Source organism: Poecile atricapillus, chromosome 1 (genome assembly GCF_030490865.1).
Source record: "Poecile atricapillus isolate bPoeAtr1 chromosome 1, bPoeAtr1.hap1, whole genome shotgun sequence".
Taxonomy (NCBI): domain Eukaryota; kingdom Metazoa; phylum Chordata; class Aves; order Passeriformes; family Paridae; genus Poecile; species Poecile atricapillus.
The window spans coordinates 139,235,586-139,250,676 of NC_081249.1; the positions used below are offsets into that span (position 1 = coordinate 139,235,586).

The window sequence follows — 15,091 nt, forward strand, 5'->3', positions numbered from 1 at the left end:
TCACAAAAAGGTGACATCTGAGACCAAGTAGGGCACTAGATTAGTACTGTTTTCTCTCACTGTGAGTCATAAATCCCTTGGAGGTCACACAAAGGTTAAAAAAAGAGAGTTATCAGTGAGCAACAGCTCAGTCTCTGCAGGGCTGTGAAATAAGAGACACTATTATTACTTACTCCAATTTTTACACTTCCCAGAAAACTCAAATTGCCTTTAATTGCTGGAAACAGTTCAGCTCCTCCAAAATGAAGAAGTCAATAAGTGCAGTTGTTTTTCACTCCCCTGTCCTGGGGGGACTTGTTAATACTGATTAGTGGAGATCATGCCAAAACAGATGAGCTGAGAGGGTCTTTAACTTTCAGAAACTTAGCTAAACGGAATCAATAAAGTAAAAGATCTGGGGAGAGATGGCAGGGGAATAGACCATTGTTCCACAGTTCCTCTTGGCAACTGTGACTTTCTCTGGAAGATCCTGCCTCCTGTGTCCCCAGCCAGGTTTCCATCCCCTGAACACACATTTGGTTGTGCTGGTACCATTCCACTCACTGCAGAGATTTCTGGAAAAGAGGGTTATAACTCTCAGGTTAATAACAAGTCTTCCTGTAAAGACAGAATACTTTTAAAATAGATCTTTTATATACTAATAAAATAGATATTTCATCGTGCAACCCCATTAACAGTCATAGGGGCAAACAGGGACAGAATAAACTTAAGCAAAATGTACTAGTCTATCAGGATGGAGTGGAAATAGAGCTAGAGGATGCAAGGACAAGGACTAATTGCTAACTAGAACAGCAATCTGGAAGACAGAATGACAGAGGGTGTACAGAAACCCCTGTACATATCTGGAGTAGAGAAGGACAGGGTGAGTCAGCAACATAAGAAATTAAAAAAAAAACAAACATCGCTTTAATGCAGACAAAATCAATGAGATGATGACAGAATTGCTTCCAAGAATAATTGTTTTCAGTGTTTTCTATGAGGTCTTTAAAATAACTAAACATGATAAGGCTCTTGAAGATTGCAAGGACAGAACTACAAGACAAAGCAAATACAGAAGCATTGATTAAATGCAGAGTAAGAGTACATCAAAGGAGACCAAAAACATCTCTTCAGAGTTGCAGGAGGAAAAAATTGGAAAGGTAATCAATTTTCCTTTTAGCTTATATAAACAATACCAAGTTAAACCAAATGTCATATTATAAATGCATACCTCTTTCTTTTGGAGAGAAACTGATGGAGTGTAAAATATGCAAATAGCAGCACAAGTCAGGGAATCTGGAGTATTTAGTCCTTGACATCCCTTCTTTTTGTACTACCTGCTGTCAGAGGAACAAAATCAGATCTAGGGAAGAACCCTCCTTTCTCAGATGCGCTGCTGAGCTCAACTCAGTAGCCTGCTTCCCCTCCATGTGCAGATATCCAGCTGTTTATACTGGGAGTACTGAGTATGCACTGAAAGACTTCTAAATTCCTAATAATAGCAGGGAAAATTGTATTATATATGTTAAAGCAAGGTGCTTTAATTAAAAAACCTAAAAACAAAACAAAAAAACCAAACAAAAAACAAAGAACTTTCTTTCAATTGCAAAGACAAGCATTCAAAAAAGATCCCAAAATGTCTTTGCAGTTCCTTTTTCAAGTCATCCTCTGCAACAAATGAGGCAAGGTCTGAATGGATGGTGAATTTAAGAGAAGGAATGACTAAAACATGATCATGCACTTGAGAATAATATAATAATATTTATATTGATGTATTCAGTATAACGATTCTATCCCTCACACATTTTACTGGAAATATAAAGGATTTTCTACCATAACAATCCTGATATATGTACTGCATTCTTTTTGAAGAGGGGAAACAAAAAAGGTGAAGTATGGCAAGTTTCTGGTTCAGAAAAGAAATGAAATAAAAAGTAGAGTTATAAATGGATTGTGCATGTACATTTTTATTGCAATTGTCATAGAAGTAAGAGAGCAAAAATCATAAAAAATTATTAAAATCTGAATAAAATACCAAAGTTAGTTGTTCCAAATTAACTCACCATTAGTATGTTTTACAAATCTCCTAAATTTAGTTTCATTTTACTGCTCAAAATAATTAATAAAGCTATATATAGAGCAGAGTAAGGATCAACATAGTTGTCTACATATCCAGTTCAATATAATTCCTTACATGCACTAAATTCATAGGCATGACTAGGGAATATGGAGCCTTTTCAAGTGAAGAACGTACTGTATAATAATGAGATTGAATTTGTTCTTTTCATCTGCAGGGCATTGGAGATAATAACTGATGTCTTTGAAATGACAGCATGGCAGGTATGGTTCTAAGCACCATATGTCAATGGCTCTGAAACTTCCCTCTGACATAATTCAATAAATTTCTTTCAAAATAAAACTTAACTATTGTAGCAAAATCCCAGCTCTTCTGCATTCTAAATTAGCCCATCCTATATTTAATTTCACTTGTTTACAACAATTCTGAGGTTTATGCTTTATCTGTAGTAATGTGGAAATCATCAAAATCCATACATACAATTTAATCAACACTCAAAAATTTTCTATCCAAGCTAACATGAAAGCAAAATAAACAAAAAATTCAAGAGTGTATATATCTTCATATAACTGAATGGACAGGCAATATATTATAAAAGCAAAGCTCCAACATTCCTCTGGAAAGTCAGAGTGCCTTTCCATCAAAATTAAGAGTCTAGGTTTACCATAGTTCATTGTGTTCTGAAAATGTTCACTTTTTCCTATTCTCTTGTTTGTTCTGTGATAACTTCAGAGATCAAAAGTAGCGAATGCCTGGAAAACATGCTGAAATCTGTTTCTGAGACAAAAAATGGAAGCTTCTTTATAATAATGAAATTTTCTCATCTGAGTGGTCTCAAAGTTTTTATATGTCTCTTGATTATATTAATATATTAATCATTTGAAAATAGAGGGATGAATAATGTGATTTCATATGAGAACCTAGGGTACTTTTTTCAAGGAAATCAGATCTAAATTTGATGGAACAAAATCTCCTTGTTATTTCATTTTGTAGACAGCATAGCTTATAGTTTTAACTCCTGAATTCTCACCAAATTCCACATTAGACTCTACTTTAGAAAATTCTCTGTTCACACTTGGCTCAGGAATAGATGAAACTTTGGCAAGTAAGACAAGCAATGCCTAATATTCCATATCCATAAATGAAGGAAGCTGAAAAACACATTTAGCAAAGTGGAACAGAAGATGCATGCCAATAAGTTCAAGAAAAGCATTCCAAAATAGAAGATTAGCTTTACATTTCTCACACATCAGATTAAATCCCATGAAAATCCGAGTTCTCTTTTCACCTTATAAAACCTTATTCATACTGTGCTTTTTAATCAAGCAGAAAAAGAAAATAAAAAGATAAAAAATGCATCTATTGTGAATGGCTGTACATTCTGTTTATTCAAATTTTCTTATTAGGCTTCAGCTCTTATTTGAATCTCATCAGGCTGTTATACAGGGACAGCGGAAAGGTCATCAGAAACACATTTCTGGTGGCATTTTGTCTGAACAGAACCATTAGAAGGAAAAAGCCTGGGAGTGTTACAGAAGAAAATAGAAACAAAACCATACTTCATAAACATGGAGCCAGGAAAGGATGCAAACCATCATTTTATCTTGATCTACTGCTCAGGAGATCCATCAGCTAGCGCTCTCTGATCACTTGACTGACACAGCAGAGGCACAGCAATGGTGTCATCGCTTTGCACAAATACCTAAACCCAGCACATATTTTCTGCTCTTTTGCTGCTAATCAGGTAAATAACAACTTTGATGTAAGCAAGTGAATGATCAATGATTTCACTCTGCAACCATCCAGAATGCACAAAGCTTATATACAGTTAGAATTTGCTCTTGCTAACACAGATCAATCCAATTCAGCGTGCAAGCCTAATTTTCCACTTTTTTCTTTTTGAACTATGACACTTTTTTTTTTTTAATAACTACATTTTTAAATGATCAGCAATTCAGTATTGAATGACAATTTCTACTTATAGAGCTCTTCTTCTTCATACTGGTAATTTTAAATTTAACTTTTAGCTGCAGTAAAGGAATGGATTATGGTGGCTCCCGGATTTGTCACTAGTGGATATTTGCCATTATTATGGAACTCAGCAATTTTGCAATGCTTTATGTATACTTAGAAGAGATCAGGACAGAAGAAATAGGAAGATCTCTTGCTTATAACTCAAAACATAGTGGACTGTGTGGCGCCAAGACTTTAGTATTCCTAGCAAAACTAATTAGGGATACTTATGCAACTGAAAAATATTTTCTAGTTTAGCTATTAATCCTTTGCTATAAAAAGAGCTACTTTATTTTTAAGATATGGGACTGGAGACAGGACCATTCTTGCCTCTCTCTATGAAGTGTCCGCAACCAAGACAGCTTTTCTCTGTTTAGACATGTTAAAGTAATTTTAAATTGTAGTATCTCAGATCCTCAAAGAGCTTTAAAGATATGCAATAACAAATTCAAATAGACTAAGTGCAGCTTTCTGTGGGGAACATGGCCCAGATTTCCAGACCAAAGGCAGTAGGGAAGAGGTTCTACCCCCCAATGTTCTTAATGCTGCATCTCCATGTCTTCTTTGTAAAACTGGAGTAATGATCCAACAGAAGTTGCAAAGGTAAATTACCTACTCATTTTCACTTATACTGCTTCTAAACATGAAATTTTGCTATACAATCACATTTTTGAATGCAATATTCAGAGAATTTGAACATGTCTGTGCTGTTTGGTTATTAAATAAATTAACCAGTGTGCTGTCATTTTTGTTCTGATGTAGTGTATTTTTCTGTGTTCATCAGAGGCTCATTGTGTACAGGGTGTTACTTCATGTATCTAAAGGAGTGAAAGACTTTGAAGCAAAATACTCTTGTATTCAGCCCACTAAAAAAGTTTTAAAAGAAATAGAAGTCAATAACTGTAAATCAAGAGGATTAAATATATTGCTTCCCTCATTGCAGCATCTGAACAATATAGACCCTGCTTTGATTTTGTGCTCAAATAGCTCTTTTCATAAAATGTCAAAGGCACTGCCATAATATAATAGTGTTAGAAAACCATTAGAAGCAATATTATGACAAAGTATAATAATCTACTTGGCCAATATAAAGCAATGCTGTAATATATTAGAAATATATTTACAGTTTAGTTCTGTTAGCTGCTATGTTCCATTTTGTATAAAATCAGCCTTGTTTGTACTGCTCGTTTGCTTTATATAAAAAGTGCAGAGATTGCCCTCAAAATAATTTTCAGGTTTTTCTAACTCATTGAAATGAACAATGAGTTACTGGATTAAAGCAAGCTTCAGCCTACAGAGGCACAGAATACCCAGGTCTGCCTGGTGATGTGGGCTTCCTCCTCGCCATCTGCTTCTAAGCAGGAGGAACAGAGAACTGTTCTGCCAGAGGGAATTCCTTCCCAAAGGCTGATACTTGGCATTCACAGTTCCCATAACGATGCTTCACAGAGCAGTAGGAAGTGCTCTCAGCACGAGAGTCTCGAGGTGCAGCTCCTTTTCCACTGCATACATATTCTTCTGACCTTTTACTCTTAGCCATGCAGACAGCCCTCCTGTCTCGCTGTGATCTTGAAGGTCTCTTCCAACCTAGCAATTCTGTAAATTCTGTGAATTCTGTGAATTCTGTGAATCTTGCTCCCCAGCACAAGACAAGCTTACATAAAAAAAGTTATACCCAGCAAAATTTGAGATTACAGCTTTATGCAAAGCAAGCAGAGCATTGTGAGATAAAAAACAAAACCTGCCATAAAACACCTTTCTAATCTATGCTTACAAGTATGCTTCATTCACATCCCTCATAGACATTTTCAATGTGCTCTTGCTCAAAGGCCATTTAGACATGAATTCTGTCCCTTCCCCTCACTTCATGAGGTTCCACAAGAATAACTTCCATCTCCAACTACTTTGGTATGGATTTTAATACCCTAGGAAGTTCTAGCTGCAGTCAGACACCTTGGAAGGTGCATTCATTTTCTTTGCTAATAATCATATTGCTTAACCCAGACTGTTCAAACTTCAGCTCTTCAATCTTTCAGATTTCAATAACTTCATGATAAATATTACATCAGACACTGCATATAAACAAAAGATATTATGCATCTGATTTCTGGTATGTTAGCAATTTCTCACAGGCGTCTCACCTTCTACAGCAGATGCAAATGTCACCTCAATAAAAAGTGATCTACTTGATGCATTTGAGAGTAAATTCTTCCCCCCCCTTCACTCTGTCTTAATACATTCGCTTTTGCAAGAAAAAGTTTAAAGTAGTTTTGAGCTGATTTTTTGCTATCAATTTTTTGTTGCCAAATCAACAACTGACATTTTCCAAATCCCCAATATGTCAAGGGAATAAGGGAAAAACAAATTTCTATTTGGTATTCAGATCAACTCATCCACACAAAGTTTTATTCTACTGTAGTCAAAGCAAAACACTAAAGGAAGTGTTAGAAACTGCAGGATATAATTTTGGAACGGTACAGAAATCACAATATTCAGAGGAAGGTACCTACTCTTTGTGATATCCAGTCTTACAAAGAGTTAATGTCACAAACTATTTTCCTACAGTATCAGATGACCAGTTTTCTGCCATCTATCACAACAGAACCTGAGAAATGAAATGGGAAATCATAATTTATCAAACTAAGAGGAGCATAATTGGAAAGAAATTAAATAACAACAAAAAAATAAGATAAAAATGGTAGATGAACAAAGTTCAACCCTACAGAGAAGAGGAAAAGAAAGAGATAAATTAAGAGACCAAATCATTGGCATTCTGACACAGTAAGGTGTGTCACACTAGTTTTTCAACCATTTTTTAATGATAGAATTTCACACAGTAAGTTCAAACAAAAAGAATATGAAGCATAAGAAAACAGTGCTATCAGCTGTAGAGACAGTAATTTAAATGGCATTCAATAATGCAGGTGAAGGCTGTCTGGTAGCTCATCTCTTCCATATTAGATTTCTCAGATCATTTCAGAATCCAGTGTTCCATCCTTGTCATGGCACAGTCTTTAGTGTTTTTGTGAAATACTGAAGGAATTTCTGCTGACTTGTCCTGTCTCTGTTTGACCCTTAAGGGTTATTGGCTTTTGTTCTGCCTAAAGGCTCTTTCTTCTAAGACAAAACCCTTGAGATTCTTGGTGCTGTCTTTCCTGCTGGCAAGGGGCACTGCCAGTTTTGCATGCTCGCACTTTGTGACTGTAGTCTTATTAATCTCCAGCTGTGAAGAGCTAGCTTTGCCCACACAAACAAACATTCAAGAGACAAACTTTGTTCTAAACACGGCTATGGAATTTGTTAGGTAAAAAGAACTTTTGTTTTGATTTGAATATCTCATTTCTTCTGTTTCAAATTCTGGGGCATGCCTCATTTTCAAATGGAGATTTTCATTACGTTTAAGAACATAATTAATTATGAAGCTGTATACACTTAATTTGTAAGGTTTGGATTTTCCATAAATCATGGAAGACAACTGGTTTCTCAGCTGTTACAAAACAGGAAACAAAACCAGACCCTGCATTGACTACTGTGACTTTACTATAAATACCCTCAAAGGGGCACAGTGATTTAAAATTCACAAGCATTCATCTTAAAATGAACCAAAAGAAAATATTGATCAAACAGACCAGCAAAATGCAGCCACTTGTAAAATGACCAGCCAAAGAAATGCAGAGAAAGAGCTCTATTTGCTAGGACAATGTGAAACATTTGTCATTCACACCAGAAGCAGAATCTGGTCAGAATTCAAGGATATATATTTAGTACTGATATCAGATCAATATCACTAGAGTCCAATGAAGATGAAAGCCTCTTACTGAAAATATAAATTACCTTTTACCATCAAGATTTCAAGTTATATTAAAACAGCCCTCTTATCTTCCCCTACCTTCAGTCAAAATGTCATTTCAAGAATAGTTCACATGGAACACAATTTAAGCAGGAAATCAGAGAATGAAACATCAATTCATTAGGTTTCCTATTTCTCAGGAAGTCTTAAGAGTGGAGAAGTTCAAACTTCACTTAATATGTTGCAGATGAAGTTATCACAATGTCATCCCCTCTAATTTCAATTTCTTTCCATATTTGTCTTGAGGGTGTGTAACTTCTTTTCCCAGTGTAAAACCTGAAATAACAAATGATTCCCTATAGCACTGAGGTTGGGTTCATAGAACCATGTAATGGGGTCACCCCAGCTTTCTCTTCTCCAAGCTGAGCAAACCAAGTGACCCTAGATGCTCCTCATAAGTCTTGCTCTCAAGACCTTTCACCATGTTGGTTGCCTGTGGGCACAGTCTAATAGGTGGACGTACTTCTTTTGTGGCCCCCAAAACTGCACACAGTACTCAAGGTGGGGCTGAAGCATAGAGTGGAACAATAATCCCTCAACCAACCAGCAGTGCCGTGCCTGATGTACCCCAGGACTCAGCTGGCTCTTTTGGTTACCAGGGCACTGCATATTCCATTTGACACTGACCCAGCTCCCCAGTTCTCATTCTGCAGGGTTGCTTTCCAGACTCTTCCTCTGATTTGTACACACAACCACACTGACCTGTCCCCAGTGGAGAATCCTGCACTTGTTCTTGTGACTCAACTTGCAGAAGTTTCTGGAGGACTGTTGCCAGTGGGATGGATTCACAATGGAGAAGTTTACAGAGAGCCATCTCCCTCGGGAAGGACCCCATGTTGGAGAAGGGGAAGGACTTCTTTCCCTGAGCAGTGGCGGAAACAGCCCAGGATAAACTGATCATAACCCCCATTCCCTGTCTCCCTGCACTGCTGGATGGGGGGAGGTAGAGCTGGGAATGAGGGAGGGATGAGGGGAGGGTGTTTTTAAGATTTATTTTACCTGTCATTATCCTGCTCTGATTTTGTTAGTAATAAGTTCAGTTAATATCCTCAGTTTGAGTCTCTTTTGCCCATGATGGTATCTGGGGAGTGATCTCTTCCAGTCCTTATCTCAACCCATTTAATGTTCTTTTTATTTTCTCTCTCCTATGCAGTTGTGGAGGAGATTGACAGAGCAGCTTTGGTGGGTGCCTGGCATCTGGCCAGGGTCAACCCCACTACACTGCTCATGTTGTTTATATTATTATAAAGGCATTTTAAATGTGCTCAGGTGTACTCAGCACATCATTGAGCAGACTGGAGGACCTGCTAGCACACCATCCCGCAGACACTGGCATGCTACCCCCAGGCTTTTCTCTAGTGAGCCTGGTTTTAACCCTTTCTCCCTTCAAATCTAGTTTAAAGCTCTTTTAATGATACCTGTTAACTATTGGGCAAAGATCCTTTTACCCCTTCAAGAAAGGATTGTTGTTAAAGCATCAACAAAGGAACATTACAGAAGCTTCATGAGAGTCTGCCTACACTGGAGGTAGAAAAATGTAAGAAGACACCTACAACACAGTAAGGGACCAACACTGGAGCCTCTGGATCTCAGACCAGTTCCAACCATAAACAAACTATTCCTCTTTTTTTTTTACTTATAGTAAAGTACCTAAGACAAATTGGTACATTTAAAAAAAAAAACAAAACTGCTAGGCCCTCAATAAAAAAAGCCACATAAACTCATTTCTATTCGATAATAGAAAACCAAATTCGGTCTGGAGAAGCTAGGTTGAATTGATTAGCAACAAGTTTGAGTGGAAGATTTTTGAAAAGCAGATCATAAGCTGAAAACTATCACCACACGTATAAATGCAGGAGGCAAGGTCTCCCTTTCCTGTATCAAACCTTTCTTCTGTCATGATTTTGTGAATTGTAGCAGTGGATTCTCTGAGCAGTTTTAATGAATGAATGTCAGGGAACTGGAGGGAGCTCATCAGCAGCAAAAAGGAAGGTATTTCCCAGACACATTTGAAAGCCTAACCTAGTATTCAATCAGCCGAAACATTTATACTGAGCAAAGAAAATATATTTCCCCATTAAATGATATTTTATGTTTTTTTGGTGTCTCACAAGATGTGGGAATAGATCCTTACAAAAACTTTTGCATCAAAAGTCTCATTTTATTTTCTACTAGTATGATTTTCCACTATTATTTTTCTTGCACTCTGCATACATTAAGATACATTAATAAAGGAAAGAAACAAGACAGCCTGTCAGATATTTCAAAACGTACCATGGGAAATGATCGGTTTAGGATGAGTGAACAAAATCTGTTTGTTCAGCAAACTTAATTTTAGCTGAGAACCAAGAAATGTGTATATAGCAGGAACATATGATCAGTTAGTGGGGCTCAAATACACACCTATAGCTGGGCTTTTGGGACAGCAGAAAATGTTTTGATGATTCGTGCCTCAACTCTACTTTTCAACAAGAAGGAAGAAGCATTACAGATACTCTGAGGATTTTTAGTTTGCACATTCTCTTGGACTTCTGAAATGCTAGGAACACAAACACCCATAATTAAGGTTTCAGGGTAGGAAGAGAGTCTCCACAAGCACGGTAGCTGAGATTGAAAGAACCCAATAAAACAAGATTATGAACTTTTAAAAATTCAGCTATTAACTCTCCCTGTGAAAGAATATTTTACTCTGTTAAATTGTTATAGAGTTTATAACTGGCATTTTCAGGGTTTTCATTCCTATAAGGAATTTCTTGGAAAGTTACTGTAAATTTGTGATTTGTATTCTCTAACAGGTCCACAGGAAAACAAGAAAACCCTTGTAAGATACCCCATCTAAATTCTCTCCCACACAAGGATGGGAACTGAAACTCAGCACAGTTTAAGAAGCTCTGGATTCAGGAGACTCTGCATGAACTGTCAGACAACAGCAGAGGTTTGTGTTCCCCTTCCCTACCAGTTTTCTGCCATGCATTCCAGCATATCCAGGGAGCCTGAAAAGCTGACTTGAATAACAATACCCTACCATAAATTACCTTTTCAGGAGGTTTACCGTCTCGGGAGGTGATGCTTCTCCTCGTTTCCCAAACTACCCCTGGACCTTCTCATCCTACTAGCCCACTGCAGACTGCAGTTCCACAGAGCTGCCTGGACCCCCCCACAGCATCCACCCTGCGGAAGAAACACAGATTGAGAAACTGTGATGCAGCAATTAAATCTTCTCTAGACATAAATTGAAGACATTGAAAGAGAGTAACTCAGATACTTATTCTAAATAACTAAACCTAAATAATTCTAGACCATGATCTAGAGCTGTCATACACAATCTGAGAAGGGAGGGCAGGTGAAGGATTACCGTGCCCCCTCAATGTACATAGGCAGAACAGAACTGCTGAAGGCACGGTTAATTTCAAGAAGACTTTTAAGGCACAAATATAAACAGAGATTTCAAGGGGAGGAATTAGCCAATAATGTGATCACCTAATCTTGCATATGACAGCTTTGCCTTGCCTGTTAGAAATGCCTATATTTTTGCATACTTAGCAGTAATAGGAAGGGGGTGGTTACTTCTGTAATGAGTATTTTCATCATACACCATACAGGGCAAGGTAGTTGAAATTAGGCCTTTTCCTGCCATTAGTGACAGTGAAACTTGTATACGTGCACCTCTTGAGGGCAAGGCATTCCTTTCCAACTTTCTTCTAGAGTCTTATATGCACACCATGGTAAAAATTAAAATTGGAATAAAGTTTAAAAATCAATTAATTTGATAAACAATTTTCAAGTTATAGCCCCTATATACTGCATCAAATTTCTGTGTCAGTAATAAGTAAAGATTAGAGACAACAGTCATGCACAAAGTTTCATAGCTTCAAAACACAGATAGGTATGAGATGTAAAACAGATCTTATTTTTTCAAATCTTTTAATTTCAAATCTTTTAAAAACATTGTTCATTTGCTAAAGAAAAATAAATTCTACTGTCTTTTGTTTATTACTAAACAAACTACAGTAGAATTTATTTTTCTTTAGAAATTATTTACACTTTATTTACATTATTGTATTATTTACAGTTGAGTAAATCATGTCTTCAGATAACCCATAAGTCACTGATTCTCTTTTTCAAAGACCTGCCTGCTTTCCATTCCTTTGGCCTTGGCTGCCTAGCAACCCCTACAGAGCTTTCTTAGTCTATACTAATTCTGGAGAGTTTTTATTTATATATTTATTTACGAGAATGTCTATAAGGAGGATATAGAAACAAAGACCTGTTTGTTCCTTCCTTCTAAGAGTGGATTCCAAACATGTCATCTCAGTGTCTCAGTGCAGGACTGGGTTTTGCAGAGAGGTACCTGCCTTCTTGATTTTGCTGGGGAACCAAGCAAATCTCAGTTTCTGTTAAAAAAAACAAACCCTTAGTCTCTGTAGGAAGCTACTGATGTAAGTGGCAGTGGTATTTCTTGCCCTGCCTGTTGGTTTGATTCATTGATAAGATTTTTCACACTGAAATCCTAGGTGCTGATGTAAGGTTACTGTGCTCATGCAGCCCGCAGCTCTTACTTAACATGAGGACAATTTGTGCTACTGCTCTGGGTCACCAACAGTTCCAGTATCAACCAAGCTCTAGAGGGAAATGGAGATTAAAGCCAATGTGCTGGGTCTGTGACTCAAAGCAGGACAATCTGGAAGGTTTGGATGGGACTGCTTGTTATAATAAGTACTTTAAAACTGTCTTTCCCTGAGCCAGCCATCAGCTTTGCATAGAAAAGACTATTTCCTCAGGGATTTTGTTGTTGTTGTTTTTTGTTTTTTTTCATTTCCTTCATTATAAGTGCAAACTCGAGGATGTCACAGATAATATCCCTATGCTACATTAAGAAAATACTTATTCTCTTGCCAGTTCTATTCAACCAGCACTTTACAAATACTTTATGCCCTTATCAACACAGCAATATCCTCCAGTGGAAAATAAGGGGGGCGGGGGGGGGAAGAGAAAAGAGAGGAAGAGATGGTCAAATATGTGCCCTGAACAACTTAACAGGCTCTCTCCAATGATGTGGTAATGAAATGCCAGGTATTCATAGCCTGTAGTCACATGGTGGAGACATGGGATTTGTGTCTCACTATTTCCAACCCTGAACTCAGATGGCAGAACTTGCACTTACTTCTGGATCAAACTGAAGCCTGAAACACAACAAATCAATACGTCTTATGATATCTCAATATGCCTTAATCACTTCATTCAATTTTTTCTGATTAAGTTGACCTTTAGCTATGTTTTGTCCTTAAAGGACACGCAGGGGATCTGTGACAGAACATAAACCTGAAAACAGATCATCTAACTTCCACTAAATTTCTTACCAACAGAGCTACATGCATAAAGATTAGGCTGTTGTAAGACTGTAGGATTATGGAAGCATTTTAAAACTGTGGTGTTTACATATACTTATACATCAGTAAAAATTTACTCCCAATTCAATTGCAGGAAAAGAATATATTAAAAAAATCTCCTCAATATTGTAACAGGCAATAAAAATATATATATTGTGTGGCATATCAATGTTCAATGAAATAAAATAAGAGCAACAACATGAATGATGGAATTATTAAGAAATAGCCTGCTGGTTAAAAGAGTGACATTTTGTAGTGGAAATTATGAACAGTGAAAATACCCATAGAAACTAAAATGGGCAAAATTATTCAATAAACAGGAGGAAGAAAGTTACTGGAAGTAAACAGAGATCTGAGATTTCATTTTTCTATTTGTAGGCTATAAAAACTATAAAACTATAAAAAAACTACAAAAAATTTTCTTAGTTCCTTTCCCTCTGTCATTTTACACAGTAATGTAAATCTGTACTCCTCTGAGTTATTGTAATACAAATAAATTCCAAATATAATCCAAAACTAAGTAGTTGCTTATTGAAAATCAGTTTCCATACGTATGTTCATTTTTCACAGAGCAAGATTATTGTAGCAAAACTTGAGCATGTGGTGTTTCTTTCCCTTACAAAGTATGATCACAATTACATATGTTTTCAAATGTTAAGTCAAACTCTCTGAAAATAAACCTACTGAAGAGTACCAGAAGCACAGACTTACATGTCTGTTTCCTCACTTTTGTGAGAAGTCTGCTTTTAATAAGTTCAAGGGCATGCAAATAGACAATAGAGAAAAAGACCTTTTAATGCATTTTTATAAAAAAATTAGAATAGGGTTTTCTACAGAATGAATAAAATTGAACCATGCCAAATCAGCCAGCAAAGGAAATTCTAGCAGAGAAAATGAACTTTCCCAATGTTTATGGAAAAGTAACTTGCAAGCAGTCCCATCCAAAATTTCAGAGACTCTAATTAGATACTAAATCTACCACATTTACACTGGAAAACCTCACCTTCCATGCACTTATGCTCCCAAAGAAGAGTGTACCAAAAAGAGACATAATCCATCCTTCTGTCCTCCCTCCCTCCCTTCTTTCCTTGGAAGAAAAGTGCAAAATGCCTTTGTTTTCTGGATATGAACTACAGAAAAATGAAATGCTAAGGAGGGTCTGGAAAAAGATCATTACAAAGGAAATTAAGCTTTAGGGGGAAAAAGAGAACAAAGAAATTATCGTCAATATAAGAGTATAATCTTTGCTTGAGTAACTAACTCACCAAGGAGAATTGCAAGAAACCTTTTGAAAACAATCAATAGCATTATTCCAACACTCAGCTTCTCATTTCAAGTGCACTGATTTTACTTCAGACTTAGGCCAGTAACTGACCAAAATTTAGTCTAAAATATTTAAATATTTTCTAACAATTCATTATGTCAGTAAGTAAGAAAAACTCATTGAAGTTATAATAGGGCTTTTGTAATCGTTCTCAAAGCAGCTGTATTTTTTATAGATTGCAAAGGGATGAAAAGAGCCGCAGTAAAACGATTTATTAAAGAAAGACTAAACATAGTAACATATGCTACATGATGACAGTAAAGAACATAAATAAGCAGAAGAGAAAACACAGTTACCCAGTTCCTGCTATTTTTAATAAATATCACTAACAGGGTAACATTCAACTGCCAGAAGAAAGGAGGTTGTTATACTCTGTTACTACGTCTGGCCCTGGGTTGCCATTTCGGAAGAACACAAGTTTCTCATAGATTCAAGGCCTTATCTGCCTGCTTCTGAAG

The 15,091-nt window shown here is 36.7% G+C and overlaps 1 protein-coding gene across 1 annotated transcript in view; it reads right to left on the bottom strand.

Annotated features, from left to right (window-relative positions):
- Positions 1-11,078, bottom strand: part of LRRC4C (leucine rich repeat containing 4C) — a 52,301-nt gene extending 41,223 nt beyond the window's left edge. Inside the window, exon 1 of the mRNA XM_058850723.1 lies at positions 10,955-11,078. The gene's annotated coding sequence lies outside the window, so the exon portion shown is untranslated. The remainder of the gene's footprint in view (positions 1-10,954) is intronic.
- Between the last annotated feature and the right edge of the window lie 4,013 nt (positions 11,079-15,091).